This window comes from Podarcis liolepis (assembly GCF_965112155.1).
Source record: "Podarcis liolepis genome assembly, chromosome: 8".
In the NCBI taxonomy this organism is placed as follows: Eukaryota; Metazoa; Chordata; class Lepidosauria; order Squamata; family Lacertidae; genus Podarcis; species Podarcis liolepis.
In genome coordinates, this window is record NC_139560.1 from 44,610,923 (window position 1) to 44,636,261 (window position 25,339).

Below are 25,339 nucleotides of genomic sequence, written 5' to 3' on the forward strand. Positions count from 1 at the left end.
GTCATGCACTCCTTTAGGCAATTCTTATTTATGTCTGGCAAGGTGTTGGTGTCGGTGGGTGGAAACCCCTCCCCCCCCAAAATTTGGCCATTTATGTTTGGTAAACTTTCTCCTTTTCTACCAAAAAGAAGAAACAAAAATAAAAAATTGGTGCCTCCATTTTTCCTTGACGGACCCTTTGTAATCCCCTGACATATCTCACCCGGAGCTGGGTGTTGAGTTGAGTGACTGCAAGCAGCATGAACTGAATATCGCGCAACTAGGGAACTGAAGCGAAAGGAGAAATTCCTGGAGCACTGCTCCTGATCCACTTCACCCCAGGTCATGCTGGAGGGCAGAACTTGCCATGCTAAATGAGGGTTAAAATGGCTCTGCCACTTGAGTACATTTAAAAAGAAATGTTTTTCAAAGAAAGGCACTGAATCCCCTAAAAAGCCTGGTGTCTCAGTGTTGCTGTAGAAATTGTTGACTGGTAGAAATCAAAACTATTCAAAATAAAACGGAGGGTTTGGAAAAAATTAAAAACCTCTTTCTGCATTGAAGGACCAAGATTGTTCCTCGTGCTTTGCCTCACCTGAAATAATCCAAGATTAAGTACAGTGTCCTGTGCTTGAAACAAGGATTATACAAATATGTCATTTTCTTAAAAGTATCTCATGTGTGTGCTTGTTTTTAATGCTGTCTGCAGGATCAGTCAAAAATATTTTATGTGTTGGTTCCAGAGGGTGGGATATATTAGAGGGGGGGGGGAATAGCAAATGGTTTTGTCCTGGGTATAGTATGAAATAATGCCTTTATACAGTTTTCTAGTTGTTTCATTTTTCTAATTAGCAATGGGCAAAAGAAGAGACACTGCCCCAGCTGGTAAGCCAAACTATGGTTTATTGGAACCACACAGATATGCAGAGCCCTGGAGAGTTTCTCGCAGCTGCTTTTCTCCTCCCTAGTCCTCCCCCCCCCCCATGGGGTTTGGATGGCATGGCTAAAATCTTGGCTTATCACGGCACTGGAGTAAAAAAGACCAGGAAGGAGGCTTGCTGTGTTGTGTGAACCAGGCTGTTTATGAAAGAACGAGTGAAGAAAACATGCCGCAGCCCCAAATGTGAAATTGGGTACTTGAGGCTGCAATCCTATATATAATTCCCCACGAGTGTAATAGGACTTACTTTCCAATAAATGTGCACAGAATAGTGCCGTAAATTAGGCTGCTAAATCTATGTTTTCATTCGTATCATATTTAGTTTAGTTTTGAGTTATTGGAAGTTTCAGCACCATGTTTTGTGTACGTTAAGCACAATAATGTCAAGAAAATATGACCCAGTAACCTAAATATAAACTGATGAAGTATTACTGAGCCCAAAGATAGTTGCTGCTTTTAGCAAGTATTGATTTTTATGATGCTTGGAGAGATAGCAAACTTCTGAAAAAGCTTTTTTAAGGAACTTTATTATAGATTTAGGATCCTGTTTTGCAGACACAGTTAAGTTCTAATTCAGATCATATTCTGGTGCTACTTTTCTTCCTGGGATCGTACTTCCGCAACTCGGCAAAATCAAATCCTCTTTCATAGAGCCTCAGGAGCAATCCCATATTCAGATAAAGACGGGATCTTTTCTTTCCATCTCTGTTTTTCTTAGCGGTGTGGGGAGTAGAAACCTGAGTCTGTGGCCTATTACTGATCTTTCCCAAGGTGTGGAATGGTCAATAATGCCAAAGTAGGCCCTAACCTGGGATGCAGGTGGTGCTGTGGGTTAAACCACAGAGCCTAGGACTTGCCGATCAGAGCTCCCGTTGCTCGGTCCCAGCTCCTGCCAACCTAGCAGTTCGAAAGCATGTCAAGTGCAAGTAGATAAATAGGTACTGCTCCTGCGGGAAGGTAAACAGTGTTTCTGTGTGCTGCTCTGGTTCGCCAGAAGCAGCTTAGTCATGCTGGCCACATGACCCAGAAGCTGTACACCAGCTCCCTCGGCCGATAGAGCGAGATGAGTGCCGCAACCCCAGAGTCGGCCACGACTGGACCTAATGGTCAGGGGTCCCTTTACCCTTTACCTTTTTAGGCCCTAACCTAATAACTTTATTCTAGTTCAGAATGCAAAAACTAATTTGCTTCTGTGTCCCTAGCCATGTGTTGTGTGCACATGGGCTTGGGGTGTGTAAGAGAGCTTTCTTCGCACTATACTGTAAATGGCGATGGAAACCTGGGAGCCTGAGAGGCCTTTTGTGATGTGGCTCTAAGGTGCAATGGGGGAAGAAGAGGGTCTGCATTCAAAAAGTGGGGTGGGGGAAGCGCATGCTAGCTATAAATTTGTTTTCACTGGTAGAGTATAGCCTTATGTCACTGCTTCTCCTGAACGTTGTGGAATCCAGACTGAAATTCTGTCAATTATAGGAACATAGGAAGCTGCCTTATACTCAGCCCATCTAGCTCAGTATTGTCTTCACTGACTTCTAGCAGCTCTCCAGGGTCCCTTGCAACCCTACCTGGAAATGCCAGGGATTGAATTTGAGGCATTCTGCATGCAAAACATAATCATTATCATCATTTCATTTTCATGCTGCCATTTCATAGTTAATAATGATTATCGATAATACTAATGTTATTATTTATACCCCGCCCAACTGGCTGGGTTGCCCCAGCCTCTATGAGTGGCTTCCAGCACACATAAAAACATAATAAAATGTCACATATTAAAATCTTCCCCATACAGGGCTGCCTTCTGATGTCTTCTAAAAGTCAGATAGTTGTTTATTTCCTTGACATCTGGTGGGAGGGAGTTCCACAGGGCGGGCGCCACTACCGAGAAGGGCCTCTGCCTGGTTCCCTGTGACCTCACTTCTTGCAGTGAGAGAACTGCCAGAAGGCCCCCCCCAGCTAGATCTCGATGTTCAGAATGAAGATGCCACCAAACCGAACTATTTCCGCATAAATAATAAATTGTAATAAGATCTAAAAATTAAAGATAGAAAAAAAAATATGGATAACAGCAACGCCCCCCCACCCCAAGAAAAACCCCTATACAATACCCCAATCCCAATTGCTCTATCACTGAGCTACATTAGTAATTATGCTCCTGTCGTGGTTTCCAGTCAGACCAAATTTGAGTTGAGGATTAAAGTTTTTAAATGAAGGCCACAATTCAGGTTCCAACGTCTGATTTAAGGTAACAGTTCTGTGCAGACTTACCTGGGAGTACATCACATTGTGCTTTGCTTCTGGCTGGACTTGTGTAAGATTGCGCTGTATTCCTGTGGGTTTCAGTGGCTTGTGGCTGAAACCCTAATTCAAACATGAAGGCTCCATCCAGTGGCTCTGGTGTATACTGAGCGCTCAAAATATTCCCCAGTGTCGGAGATAATAAAACAGCCTCTCTCTGCTCCCATAGAGCACAGTCCTGTAAGATTTTGGATTATGACTGTAAGGGAAGCAAGTCTTGCTCATTTTTGTTTTAAATGTGCATAATATCCATCTGGGGTTAGCATTGGGCTGCAGAACACACACCCCCCCATAAAAGTTATAAGCACTTCTAATTAAAATGCTGACAAGAATATATATGCAGACATACTTGGGGAGAGTGAATGGTTATGTACCAGAAACATAAGACCTACTCACATGGATTAAGAATAAAGCACATTTACATTATAGAGAGTAGATCAGTTCAGACCTCTATGCTCTTCTCTACTGCTAGATAGAATTTATCAAACATTTTTCTTTGTTAGCTGTTTTTGTTTTAACTTAATAGCATTTTCATATATTTATCAATTTAGCCCCAGAAAAATGAATTTCTGAAATCAAAGGAAGATAATCTAGAACCTCTAGCCTTGTAGGCACATGAGATTTGTATACACTGAATGAACACTGTAGTGACAGTCTTCATCAACATACATTCAGCGAAACATCAGCACTGAGCTTATGTGCATACAAGCTGAATGCTCATAATGCTCTGTCCATGGGTCCAGGAACTCTCCAAGGTCCCATATATTGTGTACTGTTCTTACAATTTCCTGATGTTGTTCTGAATGCATACAGGAGAGGTGAGCCAATGGAAGTCATTCCACTCCATTTCTGTACGTGAATCTGGTGTACACATATGTAATGTTCTTTTATACTTTTATTCTTGCTACTCTAGGTTCAAATTTCCTCCAATGTTCTTGATATGCACAAAAAATTAAAGGAACTCCGTCTATACACCCAACTCATGTAGTACCTATATGGTGAGATAATTTAAATCAATGTGAGTTTAAATCAGTCATTTAAATCAGCAAGAAAGAAAAGGCCAATTTAAACTTGAGTTTTCATGTATTTCCTAAGCAATGGTGTAAAATCAAAATCTGCAAATATATTTAAAAATTGGTGAAATTGGTTCTTCATTTGCATAGAATAGTCTCATTTAATTCAGTGTGTCTGGAAGAAGTCATTGATTCAGTTTAGAGATTCATTGTACAGCTAAGAATCCTATGTTCAGATTATTTAATATGAAACATGTTCTTCTTTAAGAAAAACTTAGCATATGCGATTTTGAATAGATTTCTATCTGCCTTGATCTATTGCTCAGCCGACCAGTCACTGCCCCTAGACTTGCACGTGACCACTCACAGTATAGATTGATGAAGGCTTGATTGAAAAGTTTATCTCACAATAATATTGACTTCACAGGAAAGTCCTCTCTAATTGATTATTTTCCTTTTGTTGTCTTTATAGAGAAGTTTGAGAAAAGAAGCCTTACATAGGGCATTAGTACACTGCACACAATGGAATAAAACATGCAATTCTCTGCCAAGGTAATCCGAATTATGTGCCAAGAAAAATTGAATCTGGCAAGCTTTATAAATGATGTGATATTGTGCAGGGCGCTAAAGCCGCCTGTTCTTGTCCCTTTTTAGTCACTGGCTACAAGATTAAAAGTGCACGCTCACATTGATAGGCAATTGGAAACTTTCGAAAAGAAAAATCAGAGCAAGAGTTGAATCTAATGGAGTCATTGCCAGAGAGGAACAACTTCCTCTCATGTAACTTTCACCCTTCAGTTTGTGTGCCCCCTGCTCTCCCCCCCCCATCTATTCTGGAAGGTTGGGGCAAAATGCATTTTTTGGGGGGTGCAGGGCAGACAAGGTTGCGAGGGAGGAGAGAGAGGAGGAGTTCCACCGCTTGGGCAGACACAATTCCTCTCGCACAGTGGCTCCATTCTATTCAACTCAGTGTCTGCACCCTCTATCAGATTTCAGGTTTTTCCCGTGCTAGTGAAAAACCACAGATTGATACGTCCAGATTGATACGCCGGCAGCAGTGCCCGGGCAGACATTGGGCAAGTGTCTGGGAAAATCGGGACGTATGGCAGCCCACAGCAGCAGTGCCATTTTTGCCATTTCCCCATAAAAATAGCTCAAAACGGCATTTTTTAAAAAAAGTCATTTTGCCCCCAAATCTCAACAACTTTGGGCAAAACTAAAAACTCAACAACTTTACACTGTTTGAAATATGGCAACCTTAGTTTTCAGGATTTATATCATGCCTTCGCACCAAGGTGTCAGAGCAGCTAACAACAAACACATGTACAATCAAAAAGGTAGAAGAAAGCAATAGCAGTAACACTAACCTTACACAGCCTTTCCCCTTTTTCTGATTAGGAAAGGGAGGGGAAGTAAAAGGGGGAAAGTGGCTTATCTTATGGGGTGTCAGAGTCAATAGGTAAGAGAAGATCTATGGCAGAACAATTGCATGTTAAGTACTGGTTGAACAATGTAAGTATTAAGAAGATTCTTGGTGGGTTGTCATTCTAGCTCAGTGTTAGTTTAGCCAGATTTGTGACTTCACATTTTATTTCTAGAGACAGAAATTGTGTCCAAGTGATGGTGGGGAGTTTTGCTTTTTTGTACCTTGTGCCTGGCTGGAAAAATCTATTACGAAATACAGTTAACAGAAATGCATTAGAAGGAAAGTCAGAGCAGTTATTTCATATGGTTGCGTTGGAGTCTGAGGGAAGGGATAGGATTTAGTATTATGCTGTTAATAATCAGTATTAATTAATGTGTACACCATTCTGAGATGAGGGTCATTTTGCACATTATAGTCAGGAAACATGAGTGTGCAAAGGAAACTGCAGCCAACTGTGGCTCCCTGACAAGTTTACTTACATGATTCACCTTTTTGCAGGTGCATCTTTGCCACAGTCACACTTTATGGTGTACCTCAAAGCATGATAGTACAATTAGAAAATGCAATAGCTCCTATGTGACTTAGCAGCAAGTTCTCCCTGAGCCTCTTGTGTTTCCCTGTTGCTTCCCAGGGTAGCTGGGAAGAAAAATTATGCTGTGGCTGCCAGTGAGCTGCAAGTGAGGGAAGAACTGTTCCACAATCATGGTACCACTAGCAGTGCATTGGCAGAGACTTGCAAAAATCCTGGGGCTCCTGTTCTAGGGTTGTTGCCAAGTTCAAAAACAGCGGCAAACACACAAGCTTTCAAATAAGGGTGCAGAATTGAGGTCAGGGTGCAGTCACTGGAGTAAACTTGGTAGAATATCCTTTCAGCTGCTCCTACTTAACTCCCTTGAGTTAAAGCACCGCGACCACACATTGCTTCTTTACACATTAGTTGCTTAAACAGAATTTGGCCCTGCTGTGCATGCATTCTGTTTGTCCATCTCCTGCACCTTAATGAACTTTTGCACTAAATCCCAAGATGGCTATTTAGCAAGATTACCAGTGGATGAATGGGTGATGCATGTGTGGCTTCATATACCAATTATATTTATTATATTGTATTAACTTTATCTCAATGTGTTAGTCTTATATGAATTTTTTAAACAAATTCTGTTAGAAGTACGGTTGGTATATATTTTGTGCCTTGTCTTCATTCATCAGGATGACTAAGAGGCTGCAGAGATTTTATTTGTTTGACAAATCTGTCATCCGATTCCAAAATGGCTGATGACAGAAGAAAACTTTGTTAAAGAAGTAGAACTTCATGTTCTTAATTCTTTCTTTGGGCTGAAAGGTCACCATCCTTGGTAGGGGAGATCACCTGGGAATGGTGTAAATGTAGTGGAGATCTCTGACCTGTTAATAAGCACCAGGAGAAGGAGATAGGGATCATTCCACAATGTGCCCTGGGGGTACTTTTCCTTTAAACTTCAAGCTGTGTAGCTGGAACTGTTCAACTTTTTATTTCTTTCAGTTTTACCTTCAGGGGAAAATTGATCGATTTGGAGATGATTATTCCATAATCTCTGAATCTCTCTTTCTCCACATTGCAGTGGGAACTCCTTGAAGTTTAAAGGCATTGTGTTTCCTCGGTGCATTGTGCAGTGAGCCCAAAGACTGTATGGGGACAGGAGTATTCTTTAACAGTTTGATGGTAGTAGGCATGTTTGGAACTGTAATAGTCATGTTTTATACTAAGGATATATCTTAGCTTATGTTGTATCCTTCCCAGCAATTTCTGGGATGGTGTTGGGATGACAGAAGAAGATAGCAGAAACAAAAGCTTGTGCACGTGTTGTGGACTGAGAGATGAGAACATTGGTTACAGATATTTTAGCAAATGATTTGTGCTCCCCCACCATGAAACAGCAATGAAACCATCCCTCATAATTTTGTTTCACGCCCTCCTTGATATTTGCTTCATAGCGTTAAAACATTTTCACATAAGATGATGTAAATGATAAAAGAGTTGCTGAAATCTCATTTGTTACCAGAACAGTATGATCAATGACATTCTCAAGCTCACTGCCAATATTTCACCACTGTGAATCTGTATCTGCATATAAAACAATTCATGGGGAGCTCACTGAAATAAAAAGTAGAGGGAAAGTTTCCCTTGACTTTTCTGTCCACATTTGATTCAGCCGCTCAACGCCTACTAAAAGTATTTTTATGGATTCATTCTTAGTTCCTGAAGTTGGAAATACATAGCGAGCACACCTATATATGCAATAACAGAGCAGACTGACAAGGTGTCAAATTCAGGAAAATGGTGGTTCGTGCACTTTTTTTTTGCACAGGGGGAGGGAAGCAAGCTAAATAATGTATCAGAGAAATGCCTGCTCTTTCACTGCTTTTCTAACTGTGAATGGAAATGGTGTGTCTCATTTGTTTTTACTGCTTCATTCCAGCGGGAAGTCCAGTTTAATGACTGGAGGAGGGTTGGGTGTCTCCCGTGGAGAAGGCACAGGAAGGGTCAGGTTTTTCAAACACAATGCAAGCCCCTTTACCAGATGTAAAAGTTAACAAAAGGAAAAGTGGGAACAGCAGATTCTGATTATTTACTTTCTCTTGATGAAAGCAAAGTTCAGCTTATGTGTCTGAAGTGCACTTTAATAAATTACGGCACAACTACTGCTTAATAAACATTCTCTGAAACCTGAAAAAGCACACTGCCATTGCCACAAATCCTAAAATATATGAAATTCTCAAAGTATTCTGAGCCTCGGATTAAGTTCAACCTTCGTCCTCAAAAATTCCAGACTGTCAAAACATTTACTCTTTGAATTTTGATTTTAAAATGTATTGCAGACATAACAATGTTAGTCTTTGACCTTCATCTTTCTGTTGATTAAGCTGTATATTATCATTCTATCCTTGCACTCAATAAAGCCCTGATAGCCACAGCATCTGAATTCCTTTCTTAATGTAGAAAAACTTCTCAAGTCAAATGAATTGAACCTTCTTCGAAACAGTTTTTAAAAATATCTACCCCTTTCAAACTATACAGTGGTGCCTCGCAAGATGAAATTAATCCGTTCCGCGAGTCTCTTCGTCTTGCGGTTTTTTCGTCTCGCGAAGCACGGCTATTAGCGGCTCTTAGCAGCTTAGCGGCTTTAAGAAAAAGGAAACAAACTCGCAAGACGTTTCGTCTTGCGAAGCAAGCCCATAGGGAAATTCGTCTTGCAGAACAACTCAAAAAACGGAAAACTCTTTTGTCTTGCGCGTTTTTCGTCTTGCGAGGCATTCGTCTTGCGAGGTACCACTGTACTTTGATGAGTCTTTTATGAAAGATAAACCCATTCTCATCCCTTTGACAACCATGTGAGGACCCCTGTGTTTGCATTCATATGCAAGTATGCTTTATGAAAAAAGCGTTACATTCAACTTCTTCCAGTTGCAGGTATTCACATGGAAGTTATTCATAGATCAATCCTATGCATGTTCTATTCAGAAGTAAATATAACTTTTTGATGGGGCTTACTCCCAGGTAAGTTTGCTTAGGATTTCATCCCCAGTCTTGGAAATTGCCTCTTGTCTGTTAAGTGCAGTGTGCACACAGGTCTCAGTCAAGCATTGGGCCTAGCACTGTCTCCTGAGATTGGCAGGTCTGATACAAATGCTGGGATGATGGTCTTCTGACTTGGCTGGTCAACACCCACAGGAGCACATGACGCTGTCTTATATTGAGTTATAGCGTTGGTCCATTTAGCTCAGTATTGCCTACATTGATTTGTTGTGGCTCTCCAAGATTTCAGACAGTCTTACTTGACAGTGGCAGGGATTGAATCTTGGATCTTCTGTGTTCAAAACATGAGCTACAGCCCACCCCTGAGCCATCACACGCCATCTTTCCTAGTTTCCAAACCTACTTCTGTATGTAGCACTTGACTTTCTGGAAACTGGTGTGGAGGACACAAATTCTAGTAAAATAATCTGGTCCTTGCATATGAGAATTGTGTGCATTTATGGAATGATTCACACAATTTATAAGATTTTACTGCTTGTCTTGAGCGGACAACCTGTTTTGCTTGTGTCCCTATCTGCAGAACATGATGCGTAGCATTCCTATATATATAAAACATATATACAGAAATTTCTCTTTGCCGTATCCATGAGTTGCGATTCAGAATTGTATTGCTCAAATGTATGTCACAGTGGTTTTTGTATGCACAGAAACTGTTGCAGGTTTTCCTAAACCCACAAGGGTTGGACAATATATGATTTCACAGTGTTGCTATAACAAGAGGGGGAGAGGGAAATCCTTGTTATTTTACGATATTCATATTACAGACTCATGTTCTAATTCAGTGGTCTCTTTGAGCTTGGGAACACTAGTGTGCACATGGATTCCATGCCTACAGGGAATGTCCCATTTACTTCAGTGGAACTGTAGACACTCTTAAGATATATAGAAGTTCCATGTGTATATTTGAGTAGATGTGGATGTGCAGCTTAAAGTGTATGCATTACATAACTGTCCTGGCATTACCCAAGATTCATTCAGATTTTGTGTGTGGCGGGAAATCCTTTCCTAGATCCTTGTACACAGCAATGCAATTGAAAAGAGAGCTGGAGTACTTAGTCTGCAAAGTTTAAATCTCCTTTTAGCTAATCTACATTTTCATTGTCTTAGATTAAGTCTTTTGGATTTTGGATTCTACTTACTACATTTATGTTTCTCTGTTCATTCATCTTTTAAATTTCTAATTCATCATCCAACCCTTTCCCATCCCTTACTAGGCTGTAATGATTTTTCTGTCTGGGAGGTTTCCTCATCTCCCCTTGTTTACCCTGTTCCTGAAATTTAGATTGTGAGCTTCTTAGGACAGAGACCTTTCCTTTTTGTTGCTTTGTACATTGATGCCACTAAATAAATAAATCACATGGTATTCTATTTCATGGGCTGAATGAGCTGCTTCTCCCCACCCTGGGACCTTATCTTTACAATTTCTTCTTTGTTTAGTTCTTTAGCAACTTACATTTTCAGTGTTTCCCTAAAGGCCTAAGGGATCGATAAACCACCCAAATCAAACCAGAATATGGGCTCCCAGGTTCAGTTTTGTGACATGGGAAAGTTGTTGGCCCTCAAAAAAGACAGCCCACCAATTACATGTGGGCGATCCTTTTTGATTTCTTCAAAGCATCCAGTTTTCTCAGTTGTCGGACAACTATGTTTATACATCATGAAAAAATACTGTTCCAGGAATCTTGGGTCAGGTAGGGGGACTTGAATTCCCACCCCCAATCAGTTCTCTCTATAAAAGCCCTATATCAGTTCCAGCGTGCCCCTTGACTTCCTCCTCATCATCTTCAGAATGGCTTTGAACATTACAAATGCACTCTCCTAGCTGGATGCAGAGTCAGCCACACATATGGCTGATGGCATGTCTTTATATTGTTGGAAAGTTCAACAGGAAGTGTGTAAATGTTCATGCCAGCTATGCTGCCTGTCTGCTTTGTATTTTTACAAATAAGCACTACAGTCTTGGATGCCAGACTTGAGTTGTCCATTGGTCACAGTACTTACTAGTCATGCCTCCAGCTGCTCAGTCAGTGGATTTATAATACCAGGAATAAATACCCTTGCTTGTGCAAAAGTGTAGAGATTATCATCTGCTGTATACACAATCACTGTCATTGTTCCTATAGTATCAGTTCCACACAGGACAGGCCGCATTTGTGTGCAGACAAATCCAACGGACCTGGTACAAATCTGTTGCTTCCAATATGTGTGCAGGCAGCATCAGGAGTCTTCACAGAGCATGGGAAGTCTTGCTCATACCTCTTCTATCCCCTTCCAGACTTTTGTTCTTGCCTTCATGCAGCTCCTGAATTGGGGCCACTTGGAAATCTATGTATGGGTGCTGCACTCAGTGGATTGGGTTCTCCCCCATCTGTTTTGACATCATGAGAAATCTTTCATGGCTTTTTTTAGACATAGATGGTGGAACCTGAACTTTCCTTCCATTTTCTTCTTGCTTTCCTCTGATATTTCTAACACAGCATTATGCTATGTGAACAAAAAGGGTCAGCTGTAGGACAGGCACCTTCAAATTTGGCACAACTTTGGGTAGAAGTTTTAATTTATATTTCTGACCAATGCACATTTGAATTTTCTACCAATTATATTTGACCATAGCTGGCTTTCATTCAGTCTCAATAGATCTTACATTTTGCCACCCCCTTCTAGCTAACATGAAGAACAAAGTTACGTGCACAAGAGAAGCAATGACACCTGAAAGATTTGGTCTGATAAGTGGAATATAAGTAGTCAGAATATGTTTTGCCTGTGGGTTATATGTGGAGCATACAATGGAGTGTTTTAGATAACCAATATCTAGGTTAATGGGCCACATAGTCCAGAGCCCTTTATTTCTGTGATCCACATGTACAGCTCAAGTCTCAGATTCAATACCCCCTCCCAAACTGCATATAAAAATCAGATTTGCTTGCCCAGGGGAAGGGGAGTAGTGTCAAATCAAAACGGACACTTTCTTTCTCTAGTATATAGAACTCTGCTTTTAGCTAATACAGCTTACTGTATCTAATTGTGATGTCGTAGCTATGTTGCAAAGCGTCCAGCTTTTGAAATAGATCTAAGGCCTTCCACTCTGCCTGACACCTCATTCAATCATTACTTCAGGCCATGATCCATCCACTGGCTTCCTATCTGCACCCAGCACAAATGATTTGCCCTTATCCTTAAAGCTGTCTGTTGCCTTGCTCTCCCCTTTCTTTTTGCCCATCTTCCCCATCTTAGTCCTGCTTCTCCAACTCGTACTGTTGTTCTAGAGCCTTTTCCACTCTTTCTTTATTTTACAGTGGTGCCTCGCAAGACGAAAAGAATCTGTTCTGTGATTCTCTTCGTCTAGTGGTTTTTTCATCTTGCGAAGCAAGCCCATTGACGGATTAGCAGATTAGCACTATTAGCGGCTTTTATCGGCTGATCGGATCAGCTGATAAGCGGCTTAGCAGCTTAGAAAAAAGGGGGGAACCCCCGCAGGAACTCACAAGACATTGTCGTCTTGCGAAGCAAGCCCATAGGAAATTCGTCTAGCGAAGCACCTCCAAAACGGAAAACTCTTTCATCTAGCGAGTTTTCCGTCTTGCGAGGCATTCGTCTTGCGGGGCACCACTGTATATCGCAAACACAACAATAAGGCAAACTAAGGAAGGGCCAAAATGCTGGTTGAGAGAGAGGAAGGGATGTAGAACACTAGTACAGTATTGGGTCATAGAATTGTAGGGTTGGAAGGGACCATGAGGGTCATCTACTCCATCCCCCTGCAATGCAGGAATCTTTTGCCCAATGTGGGGTCCGAACCTGCAAGCCTCACATTAAGAGGTGTGTGTCATCTCTTTCCTCTCGATCCTTCATTCCATCTGTCTGTGAAGTTTATGGTTTTCCCCCCTTCCCCAGTTGAAACTAAGTGTATGTAACTGTGTTTGCTCACATTGATAGCTTATTTCTTTTACCTTGCCCCACTCTGCTTTGGCTTCCTGATACCATTACCACTTAACGTTTTTAGAAAGAAAGAAAGTGGTTTACAGAATATTACAAAAAACAAAACAAACAAACAAAAAACAGAACGGAGGAAAAACAGAACAGAGGAAATAAAAACAACACATCAGTTAAAAACAACACTGTCAGTAACTGAACAAGACAGCCCTCCTAAACACCAGAAAAGGTCTGAATAAACCAGTGGTTTAAAATGTCTAATAGACATTTGAAATATCCAGCTGATGGAGCTTTCCTAAACTTTTGGGAGGATATTCCAGAAGGTTGGTGCTGCAGCGGAAAAGGCCTTTTTTGCAACTTTTCCAGATGACAATCCACTGGGCGTAGGATACCCAGCAGGATATATTTGAAGAGTACAAAAATCAATGTGTTTTCTAATAGGGGAGGTGACCTGCTTGGTAACTTGGTGTCACGTAAACACATCTGACTGATGCTTCTTTCAGTGTTTCTTGCCATTAACACTGGCACAACAGAAGGGGAAAATGGCGCCAAGTGGCAAGGTTTTGTGTTGCCCAATGCCCCCAGGGGCATTGGTAGCACCATTGCCAGTTAGATAGGTTTAGGTGCCCTTTTTGCTGTGTAACACCAGTTCAGGAAAAAGGACAGTATTGCTTAAGTCCAATAATTGCTAAACTTTGGAACCTTCCTTTCAGCCAGTGAATTGAGCAGTGAATTTGGGGATATTTTGGCTTAGCTTTAGATGTAAACTCATGAGTTGAGGATCTATGGCCTCCCAATTCTTTTGCTGCTCTTTTTCCCCAGTATACATAAATACACGACCATTTCCACTGGGTGCCCAAGATGAAAGATCCTACTTGTGTCATATCCTTTTTAAGGGAGTGTGTTGTTCCTTGGTGATTTTTTCCCCCTGCAACAAAATGTAAGAGGGCTGTGTAAAATGGTTTAGGGAAATGTTTCAAATACTGTTTTCAGAAAGTGCTATAGTACACTAAACAAAAAGGCTCTGTGTGTGAAATCAGAATTATTATTTTCCACTGCTGTATAGAAATAATTTGCAAATCGGTATGCATTAAAATATATCCCAAGTTCTAGTTTACTGATCGTAATGAACTACTTATTGAAACACTGTGCAGCTCACAAATGACTCTCCAATTTGAGTAATTTCGTAGGAATATAAAATATATTCTGTGGGAGAAATAGAAGTGTGGCTAAGAACTGTTTTGTATGCAAGAAACAATAGAAGCATTACTTGCTGATCATAAATTGCTGAATTGTTAGCTTTTTCAGTTCAAGAGATGCATAAAAAGAGATGTCTAAAAACCATATAATTTAGTACTGAAAGCTAACAAAGAACCTACAAAACCAAACATTTATTTTTGGAAACAAAAAAAATATTAGGGTGTGGAGCACAGGAAAGCTCAAATAAATAGAATGGTAGCACTGCGCTCTGGTCAATGGCTTTGGGTGTAAAAACCTGTTGTAGCCCTTTTCAGGCATTATTTATGTTGTTAACTGAGGCTGCAGAAGCAGTAGACACAACTAGCTAGGCCGTCTTCCACCACTGCTTCATTCACCTTTCACAAGGGTAACTGTCTGCAGCAGGGAACCGTGCATGTCTGTTAAGCCTCCCCAAATATATTTTAGAACTAAAACATGTTTTAGAATTAGTTATACTGGTTATGGTGTTTCCACATAAACCTTCTCATTCCCTCCAGCAATGTGCAAGTGGTTTGAAGATCTCCTGGGAGGGCTTCCTAATCAGTATCTCCACAATCTGCATTTCTCCCCCTTCAAGCAGAAGCTTTGGCCCATGGTCTGGTCCATAATTACTATAACTCTCTGTTTCCCCCTCCTATCCTCCTTTCAGTTGGTTGAGAATCTCTCTGCTAATAGTGATCCTTCTTTCTTGCTGCTGTGATCATATTGTTTCCTGTAATGTGTTGGCGTGGCTGCCTATCATTAGCTACATCAACTGTAGGTTTTTATTTCTACCGTTACAGCTCTCCACTTTTCCTTCCCCATATATATCCTTTCCTACTCTGTACCATTACTTTTCTCATTGGATGGATCCAGACAGGAAAAAACCCTGTAGGTTAGCATTCTATCAAACGTTCCTCCTTTCTTTTCTTCTTCCTTTCATGTACCTATCTCTAACAAATGTCTTCTTCCTTGCAAGTGCTTTCTCTCTTTATGTGTTCCTTTTAACGCAAGAATGCCATGCGTAGGGTTTGCAGTCTGACATTGAAGCCCTTGCCAGGCTGAGATCTGCTTAGCTTCATGTGCCTTCAGATCACAGCACACATCCAGAATCATTTGAGCCCCACATTATCTGCATTGCTTCTCCTGCAATCCTGTAACTCGTCTGTCACTCCTCTGCCGCACCATTCTGCCCCTTCTCATTGGTAGACTGCTCATTTGCTACACTTCCCTTTTTCTGCATTATTATTTGAGGAGTATCCAGGTTACTTTTTATGTTCTGCCTGGCACCTAGTCAATCAAATGTTAAATAGCAATAAAAGTAGAAGCTCAGGGGGGGAATAAGCAGGGAAGGCAGGGCCCTCCTAATGTACAAATGTGTTTGGTAACCCGAACAGAGTGATTTGATTTCTCATATTTGGATCCATTCTCCCCCACCCAGGTAGTGCAGAAAGGGTTATTCAATTTATTTATCTTCTCAACAATCATGGAAAATAGGTTACTCTGAAGAAGTACTAATATCTCCAAGTCCTGCCCCCACTGCCAGTAATCTTCATCTCTCTGTAGGCATTTTGAATCTAGATTCGTTCCGTCAATTTTTTTCTGTGTATATGAATACATGGGTACATTAAGAAAGATTTTATATAAAAAGATATAAATTATTTCATATGAATATATTGATCTATCACTTTAGAATTCTTAGAGAAATCAATGGATACCAACCCTCATTTTCTGACACGGGTAATAAACTTTCATAAGCCTGAGTTATGTTAGGTGTATTGAGTGAGAAAATGAAGCACGCCTACACTTATACCCTAGTATTCCTGTTGACCTCAATATACTAAATATTAATAACCATGGGATTTTATCGGAAGGTGATATAGCCTACTTTTGGACAATATATGCTGGATACGCCTTCCCAGCCAACTTGTCTCTCTTTTTAAATATGGCAGAATATTCAGAAACATTATTTGCCTCACCTGCAGTGTGAAGGAAGGGACAGGGAATAGCGTGCCACCATGTGGCTTTACTGAACATGTTGCTCCACCCTTAGAATCATAGAATGGTAGAGTTGGAAAGGACCACAAGGGCCATCTAGTTCAACGCAGGATTCTTTTGCCCAACATGGGGCTTGAACCCACAACCCTGAGATTAAGTGTCTCATGCTCTACCGACTGAGCTACCAGTGAATCTTATGTGCACACAACTAGATACAAGCTATGTCCTACTTTGTTTCTCTCCACACGTCTTGCTTCACTCACTGCCTGCTACATATTATTTGTTCATTGAATCAAAATCAAGTAATTGTATATAGCATTTGAATCCACAAAGAACTGACTTGAATCTATGTTTCACAGAAACCCTTAAGAGCCATAGCGTGTGAGAATTTTACTGGGCAGCATATAATATTTTTTTAAAAAACGTTAATACCTTCCCCCTTCTCCTGCCCCTGTGTATACAGTGATTTCAGAGAAGTGAAACAAGGAGAGAAGATTTTAAACAAGATGGTAAAAGTGTGGGAGGACCTTAGACATTAAGCCTTAGAATGAACTTTACATTTCCTTGAGCGTGAAAGGTATCGTTTGACTAGTTTTCCCAGCATGATGCCTTCCAGCTGTTTTTGACTGCATCTCCCATAATCCCTCACCATTGGTCCAAAGTGGATGGCAGTTGGAGTCAAGCAACATCTGGAAGACACCTAGTTGGAGAAGGCTGTATTAGAGCTATAAGGCCCCCTTTTAGTGCCATGTTGAAGAAGAGGAAAAATATTCAAGATTTTGCTGTTTAAGATGCCTTCTGGGTGAATCTCAAGGTTCATCTAGTCAGGCCATCAGTCTCCCTCACTCAATGGTACATTTAGGTGGCTTAGGAACAGGGCACAGTAAGGAAAGCCACTTCCGGTTTGCCCCAATCGCATGGAACAAAGATGTGTACAGACTCTCAATATGCAGGTTTCATTTTTTACATATCATGGGTAATATCTAGCCATTTATTTGTCTGTTCTTTTCAATGCCATACATGCAACTGGCCACAAAGTATTTTCATTTTTCCCCTGTTTGCTTGGTTTTGTTTGTCTTAAACCTACTGCTAATCAATTTTATTGGATGCCCTGAGTTCTGTAGCTTGTAGTAGAAAAAAAATTATTTCTCTGTATTGATACACTCCACTCTCTTCCTCATAGCTGTGTAAACTTAGAATGGCGGTCAGGGCTTCCTATGTTTCTGCATCTGAATAACTAAAGACCAATATTATTATTTTTCAATTTGTTGGCGTCTGTTTCATCTGTGCTATGGCCTTTCCCCATGAATTTGCATGGGGTTCCCAAACTTTGTCATAGTAACTGAAGACTAAGCTAACCAATAGACTAAAACTGATACAGGGACAAATAAAAGAGGACGCCTTCACCCCAGTATGGCTCCCCTTTATTAAATATGCAGCCCAACAAGAAGCCAGGAACCTTAGTAGGGATTAGGAGTGGGACTTGCTGAACTCAGCTTCCAAAGCTACTCACTTGATCTGAAGTGTATGGATCACAACTCAGGTCCAATCATGGGTCTGTTTCAGAGTCTGCAGGCCTGTGGATCTCTGTGCAGCATTCTGAGAGATGTAATGCTCCCTCTATGGCCACAGCCTGGAGCTGCTACTGCAAGAGGCTTTTTGAATACAGTACAGCGAGTCCCTTTTGGAGTAGTGGTGGTTGGGTTTATGTGTCCTGGCTCAGTGATTTTTCAAATATTCTCCCTTTTGGGGAAGCCTTTTGACAGGGACTTGTCTGCCCAATAACTCCACTATGTTGTAGAAAATTCTAAGTTGCCTTTGAGGGCACAGACCATCCACACAGGCTGATGTTCTGGCTTGTTAGTTTCTCACCATTTCCCCATGGAAACTAAAAATGTAACTTTGAACACCCCTGTACTCTCTTGTGGGTGCACTTGGCAGTGGATGATTGGCCACAAAGATTGGCTTCCATCTTTTAGTGGTTCTTGACTGCCATTACTGATAAATGCATGCTGATACTCTTATAAGCATGCATTTTCTGGAACACAATTTGAAAACATTTGCCCTGAGTCTTGGTGATTAAGTAAAAACTTGGGGTGAGAAGGAATTCTAACATCCTCTAGCAGCTCTTGGGTAACTTACCTGTGAACGCCCTTGTTGCATTTTAAGGAACACGGTCACATCATGGAGGCACAAGTCCTGATTTTTGAAGAGCGGTGTAATTCAGATGCAGTTACATGACTAGGTGTTATGTTGTGCTTACAACCATATTTGCGATACTTGCTCATCTACCTATTGACTTAGAAAATGACCTCTGGGCAAAATCATTTCACTGCATCTGACTCTTCTATTAAAGAATAGTGGAATTGCTCCAGAATAATTTATTAAAATCCCCTTCATGGAACTGGAGGTAAGTCATCAACAGTCACTGCCTACAGGTATCAGAGGCAGTTAAAACTTCTAACAAAACAGATATTTGAATCTTATCCAACATCAGCAGGAGCTCATCGTCCAACAAAACCAGAGCAGTCTACATCTGTTCTTTATGAGAGTAATGATGTAAATGGATACAACCCCCTTCTCTCTTTCTTTGGTCAACAATATGAAGCTTTGTCAGATACAAAATGTAGCAAACATTAGAAATGGGAATGAATCAAAACTAGACAAGTAGCCATTTATCCCCTGATTGAGCAAAAGGGAAGGTCCTACAAACTTCATGAATGTTACCTCATTGCTGTGGCAGAAAGTTTAATTTGGGATTAGGAATACCTGAGGCTTCACTTGAAAATGTAAGATGCTATCTGACACCTTGATCCAGAGCACATTTGCCCACTGTGCCTCCTCCTAAGCTACACCACTTTTTGAAATATAGTAAGGTGTCTGAAATATCCATTTCTTCCACATCTCATGTACCAAAAGTTCTCCTGCACCTTAATCCCCATTAATTGGTCCACCAGTTCTGTGCCATCTTGTGCCCCTTCAGAGATTTAGAATCAAAGAACTGTAGAGTTGTAAGGGACCACAAGGGAAATCTAGTCCAATCCCCTGCAATGCAGGAATTTTTTTATCCAATGTGCCGCTCAATGTGCAGATTAAGAGTCTCATGCTCTACCAACTGAGTTATCTGGCTGTTCCCATCCCATGTCTCATCTTGTCTTGTCCCATGGCTTTACTGGCCTGACGTCTTCCAATTTCTTTATCTCGAGCTCAAGCAATGAATGTAATTAATAATAATAATAAAATTTATTTATACCCCGCCCTCTCCAGCCATGGCCAGGCTCAGGACGGATAACAACCAATTATAAAAACAAGTTGATTGAAATACAACTTAAAAAAGAAGGTTAAATACAACATTAAAACATTAAAATGCAGTCTCATCACAGGAGGAGAAAGGAAAAAAGAAAGAGGGGGAGGGAATAAAAATGACTCCAAGCCAAAGGCCAGGCAGAACAACTCTGTCTTACAGGCCCTGCGGAAAGAAATCAGATCCTGCAAAGCCCTGTTCTCATAAGACAGAGTGTTTTCATGAATCCTGGACTCTTCCCGAGAGCACTATAGCTTAGACTTGAAGCAAGGGGTGCTTATGGTGAGAGGAACCCCACATTCCTGGTAGTTTTATATCATTATAATTGGGGAGGGCATGTTTCCCTCCAGATGTTTCTGGACTACATCTGCTGTCATCGCTGACCATTGAGAATTGGCCATGCTGTCTGGGACTAATGAGAGTTGGAGTCCCAACAATATCTGGAGGGCCGCAGCTTCCCACCCAAGCCATAATGGATGCATTTGGGAAATACTTCATCGTCTATGCAAAACAATTAATAAATTTGGAAGATTTCTGTAGCTTTGAGCATTGCATATTTAGGGTGTTTAATGAAATCTATAGGCTGATACAGGTATTGATTAAGCCCAATCAGAGGTGACACACACTAATGAGATCATGCAGCACTGAGGTTTGCATTTGGTTTTTCATTCAGCAGCTCTCCCTGCCAAATCCCCTAGCCACTTCCAAAACGTGGGATAAATGATAGTGGGTTTTATGGAAAGAGCTGCTGAGCCACCCAACAGACCCAGATATGAGCATATCTGGTATGCGCACAGTTTTAGAACACATCTGTTACCTTTTTTTGCAGAAATGGGAGTCATTTCTATATCTTTATGCCTAGTTAAGCATATTTGCTTTGATCCAGAGGCCCCAGTGCTAACAAAGAAGCACTGGTGCACACATGACAAGTCTCCAGTGTGACTGTACAACTCGGAGAGAGATAACTGGGGAATGCTTATCAGAATCATCATCACCATTAATTTATTACCCACCCTTCACCCTAAGGTCCTGGGACAGGATACAGCATTAAAACACAACATTAAAAACAATGTGCAATCAGAAATAAATAAAAAGGTGGTTCCTAAAAACACATGCATACTTGCCTTGGATAGAACCACACCTTTCAGAGAACTAGATTTTAGCAGTTATGTGAATCCAAGTATTTATCATTTATTTAAATTGTTTTAAGCCACCGTTTTCCACCGTGTGACACAAGGGTAGGGTACAATAATATGAGTTAAAGCAAACAAATAGTGTAAGACAGTATAATAAAAGGAGTGTCTTATGCCACCATTGGTCATTCTTCAAAGTCCACAGATCTGTGGAACAGGAGGGAACTGCACAGAGGCTGTACTGCCAGAGAGTGCACTTAGGAGTGACCACGTAGACTGTCCTGTCGGACCAAGGTTGTGAAAGCCTTGCTAGCCTTGTCAGCCAGAAAGTTCCTGAGAGCATTCAAGAATCTCTCAGATACTGGGAGTCTCCAGAGGTGGATAATCTCTATAGGTCTGCCATACATGCAGTTGTTGCTGTCAGTCCAAATCACAACAGGTACTAGTTGATCACAAGAGTGAGGTCATTATGTGCCTCTCCAGTTCCAGGCCACCCTTTCTCTGTTCAGAAGCAAAGACCAGATTGAAGACATGATCGGCACTATGTGTTGGGACCACCTTCATTTATCCAAAATGCAAAAACACATAATTCATTTATGTAGATAATGTATATACAGTGGCATCTCAGGTTACATACGCTTCAGGTTACAAACGCTACTAACCCAGAAATAGTACCTCGGGTTAAGAACAGAATGAGAACAGGATGAGAACAGAAATCGGGCAGCAGCGGCGTGGCAGCAGCGGGAGGCCCCATTAGCTAAAGAGGTGCTTCAGGTTAAGAACAGTTTCAGGTTAAGAACGGACCTGCAGAACGAATTAAGTTCTTAACAAAAGGTACCACTGTATTCAGAAGCGAATTATCATCAGTTCAGTGCAACTTACTCACAGGTAAATGTGCAGCCGACATTTGGCTTTATAGACAAGCATGGTGGCAAATCTCTCATCCAAAGTAATTTCACAATAATATTATTAGAAAGTAAGCCTACATATGTGCCATCCCATGTCTGCAAAATAAATTAATAAATGCCTGTCTGTGTGCTAGGTTGTGCAGTTAAGCTTCTGGTTTTCCACGGTGATTAGGAAATTGGGTGTTTACCTGTCTTTTGTAAAATTCGCAAGGCTTTGTAAGACCAGCAGTAGTATTTGTAGTTATTTCTGTCTGTTCTGCTTTCACCGGCGGTTGTTAACAACCAGACAACAATTTATATTTTTTGTCTGAGTCCCACTGACCTGAATAAGATTCCAGATGGCAGGAGAGTTGGGCATGACCTTATGTTTTCAGCTCTTGTAGTTAGCATTTGTACTAATCAATAGGTTCTTTATTAAGGATAAGGTTGCTAATTCCCTGTGTATACCTAGTAGCAAATGTGTTCTTAGATTTCCTTTATTTATACGAGTGTTTTCTACAAAATTTCCTGAGGCTTTCAAAATCAGCATTACTGCTTGGCAGCACTGAGCACTTTAGTCTGCAGTTCATCATTGTGTTGTTTCTAACCCAAACCCCTTCTTTTGGTTATAGCAAATGCTCCTGGATTCTAGGCAACAGAAGAGACGTAAATCTGGCCACTGTTCCTTAGCTGCACTGAACAATTCAAGCAAAAGTGCCTTTCATTTTGCATTGACAGAAATGTTTAATTTTGCTCATCGTTACAGCAGGTCACATAACATGGCATTTGCCCTTTCTTTTTCATTGTGTTTGTTCTAAAATAGCAACTGGAACACACAAACTCACGCAACAACAGCACAGTAAAGCAGAGATCGGTAATAGCTTCTTGTAGTAAAAAGGGCTTATTAAAAGGATACTTTCTTCTTGGGTGAAAAACTTACACCATAAATACTTTATATTACACAGAGCTATACTTTTGTTGTGTTCAGAGGTTGATTGCTTAAAATAATGGTTTTCCAGCAGTAGACTTTGCCTCTCATTCCTGATATAGGCAGAATTCAGATAAAAATCCTAAAAATGAATGAACGTAGGTTGCACATGGAAAGAGCCTATAAAGTTTTTCTTTCTCCTGTAAACAAAGTGCAGGAGAGGAATTGCTAATACGGTACCATTCAATAGATATGGTTTTATTATGTGCTTCCAAAGACCCTTCATTGCAGCCCCAGCAATATGTAGTGTTCAGCAAGCATGTCATAAAAATCAGATGCATTTGGTGTTAGCGCTGCTCAGTGATGTTTGTGGAATAGCTGGAGTTTTCTTTAAATAACTACAAAAGGTGGGTGCTTACCCAGCCTCAGTAGCTAGGAATTTCAAAGATAAAGAGCAAGGGGTGGGGTAAAGGGGGGGCAACGGAAGATCAGTCTGTCTGTGCTTCCTGATCATGCGTATTCACAATGTTTTCTATAAGTATATAAAGACTTTCATTTAATATTGCCAAGGTTCCTGGTAAGGATGATTCATAACTGAAGTCCGGTTCTCCTCAGGGATTAGGCACCAGGGTTTGTTTTTTGTTTTTCTAGCATAGCAACTGAATTTCATCATTCATTTTGTCATTTAGCGAGAGAAGAAGACAACTTCACCAAAGAAGTAAAAATGGGAAATAAATGGAAGCCATCTGTGTTTACTGTATTTTTTAAAAAACATTTTGAAAGGACCGTGGTGTTTGGTTCTCTTTATCTAGGGTGGGTAGAGGAAAGCCCATCTTATCAATAGCCTTTAGGTTACTGTGTGTGTGTGTGTGTGTTTGTTCAAAAAATAGTTATTTGGTTTGTGTGTGTGTGTTTCTGTGGATGTTTGAAGACTGCATTATGCCCAAAGTGTTCAGAGAAGGCTGATGCCTGACAGTAATCCATTTCTTAACTTATGTACAACTGTGGAGTTATTAATGCTGGTCAGGTTGTGTGCAAGGATTCAGGAAAATTCTTTATTCCTCATTGACTCCTGACAGTTATTGTACCTAGGAACTGGGTAACGTGTTCTGAAGTGAGCAATTATGGAAATGTTTACTTCACTGGCTGCATGTAAATGTGTGCAGAGAATGTACCAGAATTTTTCCTTGGGGGTATTTAATTCTCTCCAGGGCAATGAAAATCAAATGATTTCTTTCTTTCTTTCTTTTTTTCTTTCCAAAGCTGGGGTGGTTTTTTAAGTGCTATAATGCAGCTGAATAATGATGAATGCAGTAGATGGAAAAGAGAGAGAGAGAGAGAACACACTATCAACGGATCTGGAAAACAAAATTTAAGGAGGAAGCTAAAACCAAAGCAGCTTAGGGGGTGAGAGAGTGAGCTTGAGGGGAAGCTTACCTTGTCACGTACCTAAGTTTGTAGGGGAAAGCACATAAAATGGAGGTTCATATTCTGGAATGGCACACTGTATGTAATGTCATTCCTCTCTCTCTCTCTCTCCCCCTCCCCTTCAGAGGTTGAGCAATAGTCTCAGTATTGTTCACATCGAAGGGCATCACATTAGCTTGTTAATTGAACTGCAGCATCCATGCTTGCTCTCCCTGAACAGTTTGTGGGAAATCCCCATATGTATGCCTACCCATGAAATTTCTAGAAATGCAAGGCAATCTCATTAAGATGAGGTTGTTTATGTTGCTTTTGTGTGTGCTGTGTGCACATGCTTTTGCCAGACTGTGTCATTTCGCGCACGTGTGGGGTAGGCACGCATGTGCACGTGGCTGAAAAAAAGAGCAAAATCGGCAACAAAATGGAGTAGGCTGCAACATCCTGTGACATTGGATGCAGTATTTACAATACCTTAATATAGTGTATATCTTCATATCAAGGATGTACCTGTGCAGCAAGGGAATATTTGGCCTAGTTGCCAAATGCAGCAGCCATCCTGCTCCCATCTATTCCAGTGGACCTCTGCGCACAAACACTGCTCTTTGCATTGCCTCTGTTTGCCATGTGATCCAGATTTGTGGGTCCCCTTGTGGGTAGGTGCAAATGTGTTCATTGAAGAGTTTGGCTGTCATCAGGAAAAATTAAGTAAGTTTCCTCAGATGTGTGGTTTTTTACATGGCGCATCTCGGCATTCTCAGCAAAGATTTCTTGCATTTCCTAACATTCCCTTATTGCTGCCTCCATTGTTGTATTCTTACTGGCCCCTTGGAACCCATTCTCTAAGGGAAAGGTACAAATAGTGCCAGGTATGTGGGGATTCATTCAGAGACATGTCCAGAGCCAGCAATCCCATTGCTCTTGCAGCAGTAGATGAACAGGAGGAATTGCTCCTCTGTGAATATCCAGTCACTCACCACCTTTATATTTTAGAGGGGATTGGAATGTATGGGGCCCTCTAGGTCTTGTGGACTACAGTTTCCATCAGCCCAAGCAAGGATAGCCAATAGTCAGGGATGATGCTGCAGTTCAATTAACACCACTCCAAAGTGGTGGTTTGGAGGCCATTACTTTGGCTGCCCCTGGAATATATCAACAACAAAATCTAGGGGCACTTTAAAAACAAAGATCAGAAAGGGTCTTGATCTTTTATGGTAATCCAAATGGTTTCAAGCCTTTTTTAAAAATGAAAAAAACTTTTGTACCAGGGGTTTTTCATGGGGTTCTAG

At 40.9% G+C, this 25,339-nt stretch overlaps 1 protein-coding gene and 1 long non-coding RNA gene across 24 annotated transcripts in view; one reads left to right on the forward strand and one right to left on the reverse strand.

The window, feature by feature from the left end:
- Window positions 1-25,339, forward strand: part of ZNF521 (zinc finger protein 521) — a 304,344-nt gene that overhangs the window by 37,773 nt on the left and 241,232 nt on the right. The gene's annotated exons all lie outside the window — the stretch shown is intronic.
- LOC310713539 lies at window positions 49-13,290 on the reverse strand. The gene is made up of 3 exons (XR_014529321.1): window positions 12,835-13,290; window positions 8,962-12,510; window positions 49-8,700 (listed from the first exon to the last, which is right to left on the reverse strand). It is a non-coding gene; the product is annotated as an uncharacterized lncRNA (long non-coding RNA).